The 16,518-nt window shown below is 48.1% G+C and overlaps 1 pseudogene; it reads left to right on the top strand.

Annotated features, from left to right (window-relative positions):
* The first annotated feature begins 574 nt into the window (after positions 1 to 574).
* Positions 575 to 16,518, top strand: part of LOC125998180 (limbin-like) — a 42,004-nt pseudogene continuing 26,060 nt past the window's right edge.

Below are 16,518 nucleotides of genomic sequence, written 5' to 3'. Positions count from 1 at the left end.
ACACCCTATCTCCAAGCCCAGGTGAATGAGTCCCAATCAGGGTCCTCCAAGAAACAATCCAGACCAAGCTGATGGCGAAACACTTGCAGTCTGGCCATCTTCTACCTAGTATGCTGCCCGCTGCCTGCCAGAGCTACTGGTTTTGTTGAGTCCAGAGATGACCCCTAGGTGGGGCAGAAAACCCACCCAGGTTTACAAGCCAGACAATCTTTGTTTTGGGTGAAACCAAGTTGTAAACAAACAGATCCAAAGAAACCAGGGCCGGAGCAGTGGCTCAAGCGGTAAGGCATCTCCTTGTCCACAATAGCCTAGGACGGACTACGGTTTGACCACCCCACATCTTATACGGTCCCCCAAGCCAGGAGTGATTTCTGAGCACATAGCCAGGAGTAATCCCTGTGGGCTCCCCCCCACCCCCCCAAAAAGCCCAAAAATATATAAAAGAGAAAAAAGAAGCCAGGGATAAACTTTGTTTTAGATAAGATAAGGTGTAATAATAATTACAATAATCAGTAAAAGTATTAGCATTGGCAGCAGTAGTAAGAATATTAGTATCAGCACCATTAGTAACAGTATGAGTATTGGCAGCATTAAGAGCAGCGGGAGAACAGCAGTAGCAGTAGCAGTAGCTGCCTCAGCACTGGCAACGCCAGTCCCAGCCGTAGCACCAAGCAGCATTAGGAGCAACTGGCGGCAGCCTCACAGGTGAGTAGGTCAGGCTGCTGGGGGTCCGTTGTTGCCACTGATGACACTTAACAAGCTCCAGAGGCTTTGGGGTGTGAGACTCACAGAGAGTGAGTGCCTTTGCCAAAGACACACAACACGCGTAGCTGTTCAGAAGAACCCAGACCTGTGACCTGCCCAGTTGGGATGCATGGCTCTGGGGTTGGGGGGACTCAGGATCTCAGGGTTCCCCCTAGTCACAGGGAGGGTGGAATGTGGCTGTGAGGGGGCACAGCTCTGTCTGATCTGGGATGGTTTCATCATCTGGGGCTCTCCCCAGGCAGTGCCCAGGAATGTGGCTCTATTGAAGGAGTGACCCAGAGCTGCAGAGCTGTGGACATGGGTGAGGGAGAAAAGCGAGCCTGGCTGCCATGTTTCTTCCTGTCGGTGTCCCATGCCTCACCAGTGTGCAACCCCAGGCATTCGTCCCGCCAGTGGTGATGCTAAGCCACGTCCTTGGAGCAGAAGCGACTCTCCATGAGACAGCAGGTACGTTTCCCCTTGGGCATTTGATTTATTTATTTTGCTTCATATTTCATTTTATGATGTATTTATTTGTTTGCTTGTTTGTTTATTTATTCGATTTATGAGTGATGCTCAGGGGTTACTCCTGGCTAGGTGCTCAGAAATCGATCCTGGCTTGGGGGACCATATGGGATGCTAGGGATCGAACCTCAGTTCGTCCTAGGCTAGTGTGGACAAGGCACACACCTTACTCCTTGCACCACCGCTCTGGCCCCTATTTTTTTTAATTTATTCTTTAAATATCTTTATTTAAGCACTATGATTACAAACATGTTTGTAGTTGGGTTTAAGTCATAAAAAGAATAGCTCCCTTCACCAGTGTAACATTCCCACACCATTCCCCCCATCTTCCTCCTCCCCCACCCCCTGCCTGTCTTCGAGACAGGCATTCTACTTCTCTCACTTATTGACATTGTCACCATAGTTGTCAGTGTGGTTATTTCTCTAACCGCGCTCACCACTCTTTGTGGTGAGCTTCATATGGTGGGCCGGTACTTCCAGAACTCACCTCTATTGTCTCTGGGCATTATTACCATAATGTCTCGTTTTTCTTAAAACCCATAGATAAGTGAGACTATTCCGTGTCTCTCTCCCTCTGACTTATTTTACTCAGCATAATGGTTTCCATGTCCATCCATGGATAGGCAAATTTCATGACTTCATTTTTTGAAGGCTGCATAGTATTCCGTTGTTTAAATGTACCACAGTTTCTTTAGCCACTCATCTGTTGTCGGGCATCTGGATTGTTTCCAGATTCTGGCTTGAGCATTCATTTCCTTTCATTTATGCCTACAACACCACCATCCTCCTGCCCACCTCCTCTCGCCCTCCTGATCTGCTTGCCCTGCAACTGACAAAGCAGACATGCAAAGGACAGCCCAGAAGAGAATTTGAGGTAACATGGGCCTGAAGATCCCCCTTGCATGGCCCTTGTCTGGTCGGTTGCTGGCATCTGGGGGCATGCAGAGAGACACACAGAGACTGGTGTTAGCTCTGTACACATCTGTGAGGAGCCTAATCTCCTTCTGTCCTGTCTCCTCCCCAAAGCATTGGTTGGTAGGTAGGTCACGTGGGATTTTCACCGGCATCCAGGGCTCAGGTTTCGGTCTCCTTCCCTGCAGGTGATCCAGGTCCCCGCCAGGTTCTTATCTGGACTGCCAGGCTTGCTGGCCCGCGACACGTTTGTGCGTGCTTGTGCATGTGTGTACCTCACACACCACCTCCTCCTTCCCTCTCTGCATCCGCTCCCTGCTCTGCAGCAGGGTCTGTCCCTGGCCAACTCCCCAGCACCCACTCACTGCAGAGCAGCGGGGCTCCCTTCTCTCCGTTCTTGTGTCTGAACGCAAGAGCCCAGAGACGGATTGGAGCCAGCCAGGTGGCAGAGGCAGCTCTGGCCGCTGAAGTTCTCCTGGGAGCTGAGAGGGCCAGACACAGTGACCAGCAGAAGCCTGATGCTGAGGCGTGGACAGCCTCTTCTCTGCGTGCCCCAGACAGGCCTCAGCATCACGGCTTGCTGCTGAGGGCCTGAGCCACCTCTTTGCACCCAAGCACCCATGCTTGCCTGTTGCATTAAGCCCTTAGGATGGGCTTGGATGGTGGATGGATGGAGGGACCTTTCTCTGCCATCCCAGGCCACATGGCTCTGCAACCCCCTTCAGCCGACGGGTCTGGGTCCAGGAAATCGGCGGGTATTGAACTCACTTACAGGCAGGCTTCCAGAGAGATAACATCTTTATTGGCCCTGGCCATCATATTATAAACCTAATTAAGCACATGCCATTCTTAGCTTGCCCTGCATCTTAACTTCTTTCATCCACGTCTCCTCCAACCTCCATGCTGGCAAAAGACCCTAACCCTCGGGCCAAAAGCCTTATCTAACCTTCCCAAGATCCCTCCCAGAAATGGGCAGGTTCTTGCCCATCCGGGCTGGAGTCACATTTGCCCAGGGCCTCTGAAGTCGGGACTGAAAGAACTCTTAGGACCTTTGGTGGTCTCCAGTCCCCACGCTCTGTCCCACTCCAGACCTCACGCGCCTGGTGCGTCAGGCAGTGGGACCCCTCTCTGCTGTCTCCCTAGGGCCCTGTGCAGAGCGCAGCGTGGCTGTCGGTGCTGCTGGTAGTTCTGGGGGGCTGTGGGACTGAGGGAGTGGGGGGAGCTGGGGTAGCATGCACGCTCCCCTGCAGCCCAAGGCTTGGTCCTCCTACTCCTCCATCCTTTCCTCCTCCTCTCCTCTTCCTGCTCCTTCTCCTTTGCCTTCTTCCTTCTCCTTCTCCTCTTCATCTTCTCTTCCACCTTCTACTGCTCCCTCTTTTCCTCTTCCTTCTCTTTTCCCTCCTCCTCATTCCTTCATCTTCCCCTCATCTTCTCTTCTTCTTTCTCCTTTTTCCTCTTCCTCCTTCTCTTCCTCCTCTCCTTCCCTTTCCCTGCTTCCACCTCCTCTTTTTCCTCTTCTTGCCCAGCTGTCCTCCGGCCTTACTCCTGCCTCTGTGCTCAGAGACCCCCCCCCCCACATGGAGGGGTTCAGGAAGCCCTATAAAATGCTCCCAAACAAAGAATCTGACCAGAAGCTGCATGCGAGGGTGTGTGGGCCTCCTGACAGGCACCTTCCCCACAGTGGGAGACTCCTTCTTGGTCAGCTACATGGCTGCGCTGGACACCGAAGGTCACCTCGGGGACGGAGACCACCTGGAGCTTGCCACCCTGCTCATGTCCCCCAGCTCTGCTCCGGTACTCGCTCCCACATGCCTGCCGGGGACTGTCCTGGGGACGCTTGTCACTAACTGACATGCAGCACAGAACTTTTAATCGACTATTTTAGTCACTGTGATATGATAGGGAAGGTAATGAGGATAGCAGCGCTATGATGGTGGTGGCATGGTGATTAAATAGCGATTATAGTGAGATAGTATGATGACAAAAGCTCTTGATGGACTTTGAAGACGTTTCCATCCATTGCTTTATGTTGCCCACACAACCCAGACCCCACTTTTGTGATGAGAGTAGATATCTCACCTGCTCCTACACCGAGCTGGGGGACAGCAGCTTCTCTGCCTGCTGAACCCCTCCTGACCTCTGCTGCAAGGACACATTCATTCGCTCTTTTTTGACATGTGCCCACTGGCCCAGCACCCAGAGAACAAGCCAGAGCACTCCCAGTTCAATTTGGCCAATGGTGTCAACGAGGACCTGGCGCTCAATGACCAGATGCTCGGCATTCTGGCCTCAGACGACCCCGAGAGCATGCTCCCAGCCTTAGAAGAGTATGCACCTAAGGTCACGGCCTTCTTCCATGGGTGTCATGACTGTTTCTGCTACAGTGGCAGTTACTCATCCACTCATTCCATCACTTTTTTTCCTACTAGGAAGTCGTGGCTGACAACAACTGTGCCCGGTAACCGGGATAGGAGGAGGACCTATCTCACCTCATCTGAAGACATTTGTCAGGCCACTTGAGTTTGATAAACTTGTGTTTGTCATGAGGGGAAGCCACTGGGTGTGGGGGAGGCAAAAAGTATCCCTAAGAAGGTCACAAAAGTACTTCCCAGGGAAAACACTGTTTTAGTTCATTCCTGAAGCATGGGAGGGAGGGTTGCAAGGGAATCCAAGGATGGGGGAGTGCTTCAGGTTGAGGGAAGAAGGCAGAGAGATGTAAGGATGGAAGAAAGGGGCCCGGAGAGATAGCACAGTGGCGTTTGCCTTGCAAGCAGCCGATCCAGGACCAAAGGTGGTTGGTTCGAATCCCGGTGTTTCATATGGTCCCCCGTGCCTGCCAGGAGCTATTTCTGAGCAGACAGCCAGGAGTAACCCCTGAGCACTGCTGGGTGTGGCCCCCCCCCAAAAAAAAAGGATGCAAGAAAGACTTGAAGGCTGGAGAGACAGCATGAGGGTTGACTTCCAAGAGGCTGACCCCAGCTTAATCCCTGGTACTGCATATAGTCCTCTGAGCACAGCCAGAGTCATTTTGGAACACAGGAATAGCCCCTGAGCCCCATGGGTGTGGCCCTCACCCCTTCCTTCTCCAGCACAGCTGAGTAAGATATGTGTGGTGAGAGCTGTTTGCAAGGTGATAACAGGGACACTGAGGCCACAGACAAGTGATGGGAGAGTTGCTTGACTTGAATTCCGATGATTTGACTTTAGTTTTTTAAACAAAATGTTAAGAGTGGCTGTGCTGCACTAGGGCTTCTCCTGAGGGAATGATTCACCTACTAGGTGAATTTTTAAACAAAATTATTATTTTATTTTATTTTATTACTTTTAAACAAATACTCATTCGCCAGCCACAAGGATTTGGCAATTCTAATCCTGGCACCCTCTAATGGCCACTCTCTCTATCCCCATGGATGAGGACTGGCGAATGCAAGGGCCAGGTTCAGTCAGCTTGCCTGGTTCCCTGCATGCACTGAGTCAGGAGTTGCGTTGTCCACTATCTGTCCACCAGGCCCCTAGGCTCAGGCCGCCCAGAACCTTGATCCAGGAAGTACAACTCCCTGGCTTTATCTTCCTCCTTTCTCTGGCTCTCTGCAGGTGGCGCCATCCTGCCTTTCTTGTTTCCTTTCCCAGCCATTGTACTCAATCTCAGATTTCCTCAACCATAACCTACATTTGAAAGCCTCTAACCACAGCTTTGCTCTTCACCCCAAGAGTGAGGGCCTGGTGGATAAATCCTTTCCTCAGGAGAGGCCCTAGTACAAGGCAGCCACATGCAGGGGAAAATAAGGCCTGTCAATGAGTGAATTCCAGACTCCAGCTCTCCTCAGCCCTGCAGGCAGCTGTGAGCCCAGCTCTTTAGTTCTCAGAAACACCCCCCATACCCCCCCCCCCCGCACAGGACCTGTTGTGTTCCTGCTTTGAGTGTAAGAGCTGTGGATTCCAAAGTGGGTCCCTACATCAGCGGGGGGAGCAGCAGGCCCAGGTTCTCTGTGGCAGAGCCTGCAGCTTTCAGGACACCCACCCAAGGAGTTTATGAGGAACACAAATTTGTTTTTCCCTGTGCATTTTGTTGGTTTGTGGGAGGCCACACCTGACTGTGCTCAGGGATGACCCCTGTCTCTGCTCAGGGATCACTCATGGTGAAGGTGAGGGAGATCTTCTGAGTGCCAGTCATTGAATTGGTGTTGGCTGTGTGCATGCCAATCATCTTAATCTCTGCGCTGTCTCTCCAGTCCTTTCCTTTTCCTTTTCTTTATTTACTTTTTAAAACGTATTTAATAGGTTACAAGGTTGTTCATAATACACTTGTGGGTTTTTTTTTTCATGATTACAAAGTTGTTCATGAGTGAGTTTCAGTCATACGATGCCCAACACCCTTCACCAGTGCACATTTCCTGCCACCAATGTCCCCAGTTCCTCACTCCGTCCACTCGCCTTCTCTCCTCCCTGCTTCTGTGGTAGACATTTTTTCTTCTCCCTCTCTCTTCCTTTTCCCCTTATAGACCCTGTGGTTTACAATATTATTACTGAAGGAGTATCACACATATTCTGGAGTTTTTTGAACAGTAACAAGTATTCCATAAATGTTTCCCATATAATAATATTTTACAACTATACATCATGAATCCACTTCCCAGGCAGGTTAAATGGAGACCCTGTGCAGTATCTCCTATATTTCCCTCAGTGAACTTGATTTTCAGAGCTATTGTAGACTTGCAGAAAAGAATCCAAGAAGATAGTATGGTGAGTTCTTATGTCTCCTGGGTCCAGTTTTCCTTGCTCCCTCTCAGTGACCAGGGAGCATTGTTTTTCCCCCAGTCAAGGAAGAATTATTAACAAAAGGTCAGACTGGAGACAATTTTCCCAGATTTTTTGTTTGTTTGTTTTTGTTTTGGGGCCACACCCGGTAATGCTCAGAGGTTCAGTAATGGCTTCTTGCTTGGGGGATCATATGAGACTTCAGGGGGATCAAACCCACGTTCATCCTGGATCAGCTGCATGCAAGGCAAACGCCCTATCCCTACGCTATCACTCTGGTCCCGTTTATTTCTTAATTTTTTTTAAATAAATTTTTATTGTGATCGAAGTATATTACAAGTCTTTCACAAAATTATTTATGGTACATAGTGACAATGAATGAAGGGTATTCCCACCACCAGTATTGTCCTTCCTCCAACTATGTTCCCAGCATGTATCCCATATCTTCCTCCTTTACCCCCCAGAATACTACTTTACAGTTTGTTGTAGACTGGGTATCTATTCTGTTGTCATTGACTTTGGGTTTGGTGTTCAAGTCTGATCATTTTTTATTTTCACTACATGTTCATATGACTGGTCCTGGTATCATCATTTCCCCCCTCAATTTATGAGGCTGAATGATTCAAGTTATGTGATTCTGTTGGGGATAAAAGGGATAAGGAAAAGAGAAGAAAAATACCAAAAAAAAAAAAAAAAAAAAAAAGAGAGAGAGAGAAAAAAGAGAAAAGAAAAAAAAAAAGAAAAGAAAAATGCACCCAGCAAAACAAGAAATCACCAAATAATATCCACATGAGTGAAAAAGAAAGAAAAAAAATGGAAGAAAAAAGAGAAGGAAAATAATATTAAAAACAGTCAAAACAAAACAAGAAAAAGGAGTGCTGGAGTGGCAGGGTTTGGTGTTACCCCCACTTTTTTTTTTTTTTTTGCATAGGCACAGTGAGTATTGGGGAATGACACTTTTCTGCTTCAGGAACCGATCAGGACACAGTATACTTAATTTAAACTTTCTTTCATTCCTGGGGCCGGAGCAGTGGTGCAGCAGTAGGGCGTTTGCCTGGCTGACCCAGGACAGACCTGCATTCGATTCCCAGCTTCCCACAAGGGCCCCCAAGCCAGGAACTATTTCTGAGTGCATAGCCAGGAGTAACCCCTGAGCATCACCGGGTGTGGCCCAAAAAACAATAACAACAAAATTTTATTTAATTCCTGATGGGCTTGGGGGACTATATAGGCCTAGGGTGTCGGGGTTGACCCAGTGCAAACCAAAATTTTTGTTAAACAGGAAGAGGGAAATCACCTTTTTTTTTTTTTTTTTTAAATTTTACTTTTATTTCACAACCCCCTGATATCTTAACTCCTTATTCCTGGGATCTTCTTGTAGTTTGTTAACCAAGATTATGCCTTGGGTCATTATAATTCTCATTGTTCTCAGCAGGACACTGCAAATTTGTCAAGTAAGACCCTGCTCTTTTCATTGGCCTTCAGAGCTAGATGGATCTGAAGCAGAGAGAGAAAGAAGGGCCCAGATGACAGGAAATCAAAATGCAGAGCTTTGAGGGGCCTTGGAGTTTGTATGTATACTTAATTTAAACTTTCTTTGTCCTTTGTCTTTTCCAGGTTGGAGATTGCAACCTGAACCGGGCCAACTCAGAACTGGAGGTATGTTGAACCCAAGTCAGCAAAGATATCATTGTGCTGCTGCTGAGAAAGCTAACGGGCCTTGGCCACCTCTCCCAGCCAGAGGAGAGGTTAATGAGCGCCATCTTCAAACACCAATTCCTGCTGCTGGAGAAGAAGATTAAAGAGGAGTATGACAGGAAGATGGTGACCTTGGCAGCCGAGTGCGACCTGGAGATCAAAAAGAAGACAGAAAACCAGTAACAGAGGGAGATGGCTGCCATGGAGGAAGCAGAGGAGGTGCTGAAGTGTGCCAGCGGGAGGGTTATGTGACTCAGAAAGGACGCTACTGCCACCGCTCTCTTGGGCTGGCATTTGTTCACAAAGCTATCTATCTATCTATCTATCTATCTATCTATCTATCTATCTATCTATCTATCTATCTATCTATCTATCTATCTATCTATCTATCTATCTATCTATCATCTACCATCTATCATCTATCTATCTATCTATCTATCTATCTATCTATCTATCTATCTATCTATCTATCTATCTATCTCTATCTAACTCTAGAGATATCTATATCTAGATATCTGCCCCATGTCTATCCATATCTCTATCTATCTATCTATCTATCTATCTATCTATCTATCTATCTATCTATCTATCTATCTATCTCTATCTAACTCTAGAGATATCTATATCTAGATATCTGCCCCATGTCTATCCATATCTCTATGTATCCATCCATCCACCCATCCACCTATTCACCCACCCACCCAACCATCCATCCACCCATCCACCCACCTATTCTTTTTCTGTTTTGGGTTTTTTTTTGTTTGTTTTGGGGCCACACCCAGTGATGCTCAGGGGTTACTCCTGGCTATGTGCTCCTAAATCGCTCCTGGCTTGGGGGACCATATGGGATGCCAGATAGTGAACTGTGGTCCATCCTAGTCTAGCACAGGGAAGACAGACTTCTTACCCCTTGCGCCACCGCTCCAGTCCATCCATCCATCTGTTTTTCTATCAATCCATCCATGAATCCATCTACTTTTCCATCCACTCACCCATCCATCCATTCTGCCAATCATCATCCATGTGTCCCTCATCCACCCCACCCATCCCTCTGTCCACCCATTTATCAACCTTTCTATTCCTCCATCCATCTATGCATCCATCCATCCATCATAACTTCTGACTACCCATTCATGTATTTCTGTCCATTCCCAGCAGTTCATCTATGTAGCCATCTATTCTATCCATTCATCCAAAGTTTATTTAGAAATTGATCTCTCTGGCTTTCAACTTGACCGTGAAGGCAAAGAGAAAAATGAGGTGTGGTTCTTTCTAGTCCTATCTAGTAAATACAGCAAAGATCATTCCCTGTAACTCTATGCCACCAGTCAATAGTGGACAAATAGAAACACTTTCAACAGGGGAGGGCAGTTCCTGGGAAGAGTGGAAAGGCTTCCTTTGTCCACACAGGGTGTGGCCCAGGGAGGCTATGATAGCTGGTGTGTGTGTCCCCTCTAGATGGCAGCACATGACCCTATGTCTGAGTTTTTCCCTCCAAGTACCAAGTCCAGCCCAGATCACTTGTCAGTTGGAAAACACTAACATCCTGTGTCCAGTATCTCCATGGCACAAGCTTGCCAGTCTACCGATTAAGTGTAGAATTAATTCCCCTACAAACGGAAGAGTCCTTGTGGCTGTCACATAATCTGCAGCCAGACCTTGGTCTGGGTGGTCAGGTCAGAAGGTGAATTCCTTGCTCTGAACCCTGCACAATCCTTTGCTGACTCAGAGCTTGTCTTGGGGCTTATTTAATGTGAGCCTCCTGTGGCCATAGACCCAATGTACTCTCAGTATCACCCACAGTCCCCAGGTGCTTCTTCAGAAGGGACCCCAAAGATTAGTTCAGAGAAGCATGAAAAGTTGCTTCTCTCCTGTGAATACCAGTGAGGGTGCTATACAGACGGGAACTTGGCTTTGCACCGCTGGGTGACTCAGAGCCATGCAGTTGTGCAGCCTAAGAACCCACCTCTGGGCATGGCTGTCAACCTCTTCCAGGGCAGGCACATATATCTGGTCACCTCGGTGCCCAGCCACTCTCTGGGATAGGATGGTGGGGTGCAGTCTGGGGTGGGCAAGGTATAAGCACAAGCCCGCAGGAAACAGGGGCCGGGCCACAGACTTGCGGTGCTGAACTCATTTGCTTTTTGTCTTCTCTGGCCTGAGACTTTCTCCACTCTGCCTGGGGGCTGGTGCGTTTCAGCTAAGTTGGAAGGAGGAAGAGGAAGGCAGCACTGACAGGCTGTAGGGCAGCCAGGCTGATGGATTTCCACCTATCCAGATTCTCTGCCTTGAGCTAGGGAGACTGGAGGACAGGCATAATCTCCAGGGCCTGGCAGCTGCTTTATTGTCAGTCCGGGGTGTGTGTGTGTGTGCCCTTCCATCTTGCATAGACTCGTGTGTGCACCCTGTGTTGCTTATGCGCATGTCTTTGTGCCACTTGTATGTGTGCTGTATAGACACATGGAGCTGGTGCACATGTGCTGTGCTATGTGTGGATACGTACGTACGTGTATCCTGTGTTCATGTGAATGAGCATGTGTGCGTGCATGCTTGGACATGCCAGGCACGTGCTGATGTGTTGTGTGTGTGCATGTGAACTTGCTGTGTAATTTGCTATGCTTACACACCCAGGTTGGCATGAGCACATGTGGTATGTGCATCTCTGTGCATGCGTGCATGCCATGTGCTTTGCTGTGCATGTACTGACCTGTTCACACCTGCGTGTGTGTCCACCTCTCACCATGACCCTCTCCCCTCAGTCAGTGGTTGAGTGCAGCGGCCTCCTGTGGAGCGCTTCTGTGGGATTACGCGGAGATACAGGTGAGATTGGTGAAAGGGGGTGTGATGGACCGCAGGGCTCGCATGTGCAGCCGGGGTGCTGTCTGTGCAGCTGGGCCAGCTCATGTCTCCTCCCCATGTGCATACTGCCTGCTGGTGGCCCAGCTCTGTGCCCCACTGCCTCTTACTCTTGGCTGGTGTGGCGGGGCTAGGATTCAGGCTGAGCTGCGCCAAAGCACCATTTCCTTACAGTGGTATAGCATGCTGTTGAAAGAGTCCATTCTGATCTGCCACTCAATTAGAGACCACAACAACTGTCTCTGGCTCTGCTCCCAACTTGTTTGTTTTGTTAGTTTATTTGTTTAATTTGGGCCTTACCCAACAGAGCTCAGGGTTCACTCCTGGCTCTGTGCTGAGATATCACACCTGGAGTGTTAGGGGGAACCTATGGGATGCCAAGGAGGGTCAGCCATGTGCAAGGCATACACCACTCTACCCACTGTGCTATCTCTCCCACGCTCCCTTCCTTACATATTTTTTTGTTTTGTTTTGTTTTGTTTTTGGGTCACACTCCAAAAAACAGTCAGGAGTTACTCCTGGCTCTGCGCTCAGAAATCGCCCCTGGCAGGCTCAGAGGACCATAGGGGATGCCGGATACTGAATCCGGATCTGTCTTGGGTTGGCTTCATGCAAGGCAAACGCTCTGCCACTGTGCAATCACACCAGTTTCCCTTCCTTATATCTTAAGACTTCTCTGATTGTTAGGAACTTTTGTGCCATACATAGAGTCCAGCTGTACTATGAACCCCAAGTACAGGCACCCCATTTCAGTAGACAACTGACTGGTCATTTTGTTTGTTTGTTTGGTTTTGGTTTATGTTTTTTGGGTCATATCTGTCGGTGCTCAGGGGTTCCTCCTGGCTCTGCGCTTATTAGAATTGCTCCTGGCAGGCTCAGGGGACCATATGGGATGCAGAGATTTGAACCAATATCTGTCCTGGATTAGCTGGGTGCAAGGCAAATGCCCTGCCACTGTGCTCTCTCTCTGGCCCCTGCCTCTGACTGGTCTTGATGTATCTGTATAACTTTTCCTACCCTAATCTGGAGCTGTTTCAAAAAAAATCTGCAGATTTTCATGGGCGCCTCCCAGGTGGAGGGCCCCACGTAGTTGTGCAGGACCCGGTTCCCGACTCATCACACATCCTTTTTCAGAACCAAGGTCGAGGATGGATGCTGGCGTTGGCTGTGGGGGCCCAGGGATCTAATAGGTTGGGCCCGGACCTTGCTTCTGTCCACTGGCCTCCTGGGTGCTTCATCAAACATTGAAGTGTGTTCTTGGTAGCTGTTCACTGCTTGAAGAAAGTATTAAAGGTGTGACTAGAAAGTTTGCTCTCATAGGGTGATTTTTTGTTTCAGAGTGTTCTTCAACTTGATCAACTCTCACACTTTGTTTAACAAGAATTTTGCAAGGTGCAAATTAGGCAAGCACGCACTCCTCAGGGATGCTAATGAAAGTGCCACTGCAGCTCAGGCACCACTGCTGAGTGGTTTTCACACCCTGGAAGAGACAGTCTCACCTGGCAGTGCTCGCAGCAAGCAGGCCGGGTGTTTTATCTCTTATCTCTGAATCCTTTTTGAGACAACGATGTGCATATTTTCCCTGAAATATGTATTCGCCATCCCTTCACTTATGAATGCATTCTTTCCAGAAGCTTCTGCTGGGAAATCCATCCAGTGCTAGAAAGGGAGCACAACTTAGAGCAGAGAGAGGGGCCAATGCATTGGGAAGAGGGGGTGCTGGCTGTCACTTAGGGGTCCTACAGAGGCAGAGAACCTATGAGAAAGTTGAGGAATCAGATCACACGGGAAAGCCAGTGGTGGAATATAATTCAGAGATGGCCCTGGGGACCCAATGGAGACAATGATGGCAGGATGGCAGCCGCCTCTAAAGGCAGGAGATGAGGCGAGGCTTCCAGCTCAGCAGCAGGGCAGGAAAAAGGGATGCATTCCTCCTGTGCAGGAAGTTTATTCTATTGGTGTTGTGTTACTTATCCTACCCTAATCAATAATTGTACTCCACCCTAGGGTGTGAGCTGGTGATAGTATATTGGATTATTCCTTACTTGGTATTCCCACGCTAGGGTGGTACCTGATTCTTGTCAATAACATCCAGGGTCTGAGAAAGGCTGGGGCTCATTCTTCGGTCTTCTTCCACTGAGCCTCACTCCATCTTAGGAGCAGAAAGCTTTTGTGGGTTGAACTCCTGGCTTGAACACTGGATTTCCTGAACCCATTCTTGTACCTCTTCACTGTGTGAATTATTTTCTGTGGATCTCTACAACTGGACCTGTTCCCCCGACCTAATCAGACAGGGGAATGGGAGTTGCCTTTCCTGTCTCGGTGGGAATCAAACCTTAACCAATCTAGAGAATGTGACACTTCATATTGGGACCAAAGCATGCTGAGTAATGCTCACCGCCTTGGAGGTGAGATGAGCATTTGTTCAAGTGAGCTTCTCATCATTCATACTTAAAGAGTTGATCTCACCCTGAAACAGGTGCCAGTTCTTTGAGCTGGACACCCACCAGGACCAGGAGTTCATCCCACTCTCTTGGAATGGTCTTTGACTTTGGACTTTTCCCATCAACTACAATTTCTCATCTCTTTTGTTGTTTTGTTTTGTTTGGGGTCCACACACAATAGTGCTCAGGTGTTACTTCTGGCTCTGTGTTCAAGAATAACTCCTAGAGGTGTTTATGGGACCAATTTGGGTTGCTGGAAATTGAATCCAAGTTTGCCACATTCAAGGCTTTGTCTAGCTAGCCCCTTTGTCTCTCTAGCCCCTAAAGCAATTCTTCACCCTATGTCCTCCTGAGAATTCTCTCTGTGCCAAGTAACCCCTTCACTGTTGCTTTTTCCCGAGACACCTGCCTTCTCTCTGCCCAGCGAGGGCTTCTCCCATTGCTGTGCTTTCTTTCCCCTCTGCCTGATGCTTACCTCACTCTTCATGCATGCTTGATCTGCGATTCCCTTTTCTGGTTCAAAACTCAGCTCATTGTTGGAGGTGATGCAGACATAGCCTTGTCTTTTCCACTTGGAGCTGGGTATCTGGAAAAGAAAAAGCTTCACCAGAAGTTGATAGTGAAGACAAGAGACACTGCAGAAGGTAGGTGCTGATTTATTCATTTTGCTCTTTCCAAGATTAGTTTGAACACCCCCAAAGGCCAGGTGCCTTACTAGACATAGTTCCATGACTATGAAGGGCATCCAAATGTATCCAAAAGGGCCATGGACCATTGATCTGCTGGGACTGGATTTCTGAAATACAGTTTAGGCCATCTCTCATGGTTCAGCAAAGTTGAAGGGTCAAAGAAGGTCAATGATTTTATGTTTTTTTGTTTGTTTGTTTTTTTGGGTACTCCTGGTTCTGTGGTCAGGGATCACTCCTGGCAGGGCTCAGGGGACCATATGGGTTGCTGGGGATCAAATATAGATTGGCTGTGAGCAAGGCAAACACCCTACATATGATACTATCTCTCCAAACCCTGGTCAGTGATTTTGAGTAAAGAACAGTGAAAGGTATTCAGGAAGATGGGATGTGATTTAGGATTCATGAGCTGTGGGATCAAACACACTCATGGGAAACTCATTTGGTCAGGGAGATGTGACAGGGACCCAAAAAGTCTTGAGCATGGAGCCAAGGACAGATGTAGTGGGTATATGGGATGTTGAGAGGTGCTGTTATAATTCAAGAGCAAGAGAAGGGGTACAGAGTAACTTCTTAATTTTTCCAGTAAGGCCTCTGCATTATACAATCAAACTTGGCACAGCATAAAGCCACAGTTTCTACCCCCTCTCTTTTGAACATCACCTTATGCATTTCCATTGGCTGGAGGATCCAATCATGGAGCCTGAACCGCTTTTCTCTGGTGCTCTAATCTGATTCAAGGATAGGATTCACGATGCCCCTTGCATCTCATCAGAGAGCATCCACCTCCACCAAAGTGATATCTTTCAGCTGTTTCATTTGAGAGTAACCTGAGATAGGATGTAGTTCCACAAAAACAAAGGCCCAGGTCATATGTCTTATGTCAGGGGTACCTCAGAGGTGCTGAGGTGTTTGTCAAATGAAGGTGTAGACAGGGACAGATACCAAATTATCTCTTCTACATGGAACTTATCGAAATACAGTGAGGTAGCAAGAAAGATACAAAGGCAACATGACAGTGGGTGGCTGGGGGACTGACACATACAGTTGTAGATGAGAGGGAGGGGAATTGGGGTCCTTGGGGGAAGGAGATGGTACACAGATGATGGGCGTGGTTTATGCCCAAGAGAGACCATGATTAATAGTATTGTGAACCCAAAACTATTTAATTAAGAAAATCACAAAGATCGAGTGTTGGGGACTGACTTGTTTGAGGCCATTTTGCTATTCTTTCTGCCATAATCCAGCCTTTCACCTAAAGGCTACATGCAGTCTTGCTGTAAGTTCTTGGGCCAAAGAGAAAGGAAAATGCAGCTGCAAAGTATAATTAATCTTTTAGCCCGGAGGAGAGCAACACAGCCCAGTACCATTCCCAGAAAAGAGGCCTTACTCCCTTAACCATATCCCTGAGTTTACAAGACATTCATTATTGTGTATATGCTACATTGTCTGTTCAAGATCACTGAGGCAAGCACATCTTGCACCACCTCCTGATAGTCAAGCAATTAGGAATGCAGCTAGAAGGTCACAAGATGTTTCCATGGATACTGCAAGAAGTATTGCCCACTTGCCTTATTTGGAATAATGAAGTAATTTTCATGCCAAAAGTGTGATTGACATCACCCTTGTACTGCCCCCTTTCTCCTTCTCTATATAAGAAGGAGCTGTAGCCAAATAAAGTTGCCCTTGAGCAGTGAGACATTGCCTTGGGTCTTTATTATTAACCTCTCTCAGATTTTTTACAGTGTGGTTGTGATTCTACCCAGCAAAATAGGAGTGCGGTTGTCTAAGAAGTCTTCCCAGCTAATTCCTGCTGGCCGGGCCCCCCTGGGGGGCTTCAGGACCCCGCATTTTGGCGCCCAACGCTGGGCTTGAAGACCACCGCCACACTCCGA

The sequence above is a fragment of the Suncus etruscus genome, chromosome 20, assembly GCF_024139225.1.
Source record: "Suncus etruscus isolate mSunEtr1 chromosome 20, mSunEtr1.pri.cur, whole genome shotgun sequence".
NCBI lineage: Eukaryota > Metazoa > Chordata > Mammalia > Eulipotyphla > Soricidae > Suncus > Suncus etruscus.
Note: the sequence above shows the minus strand (reverse complement) of the source record. Positions and strands in the feature narration are given on the sequence as shown.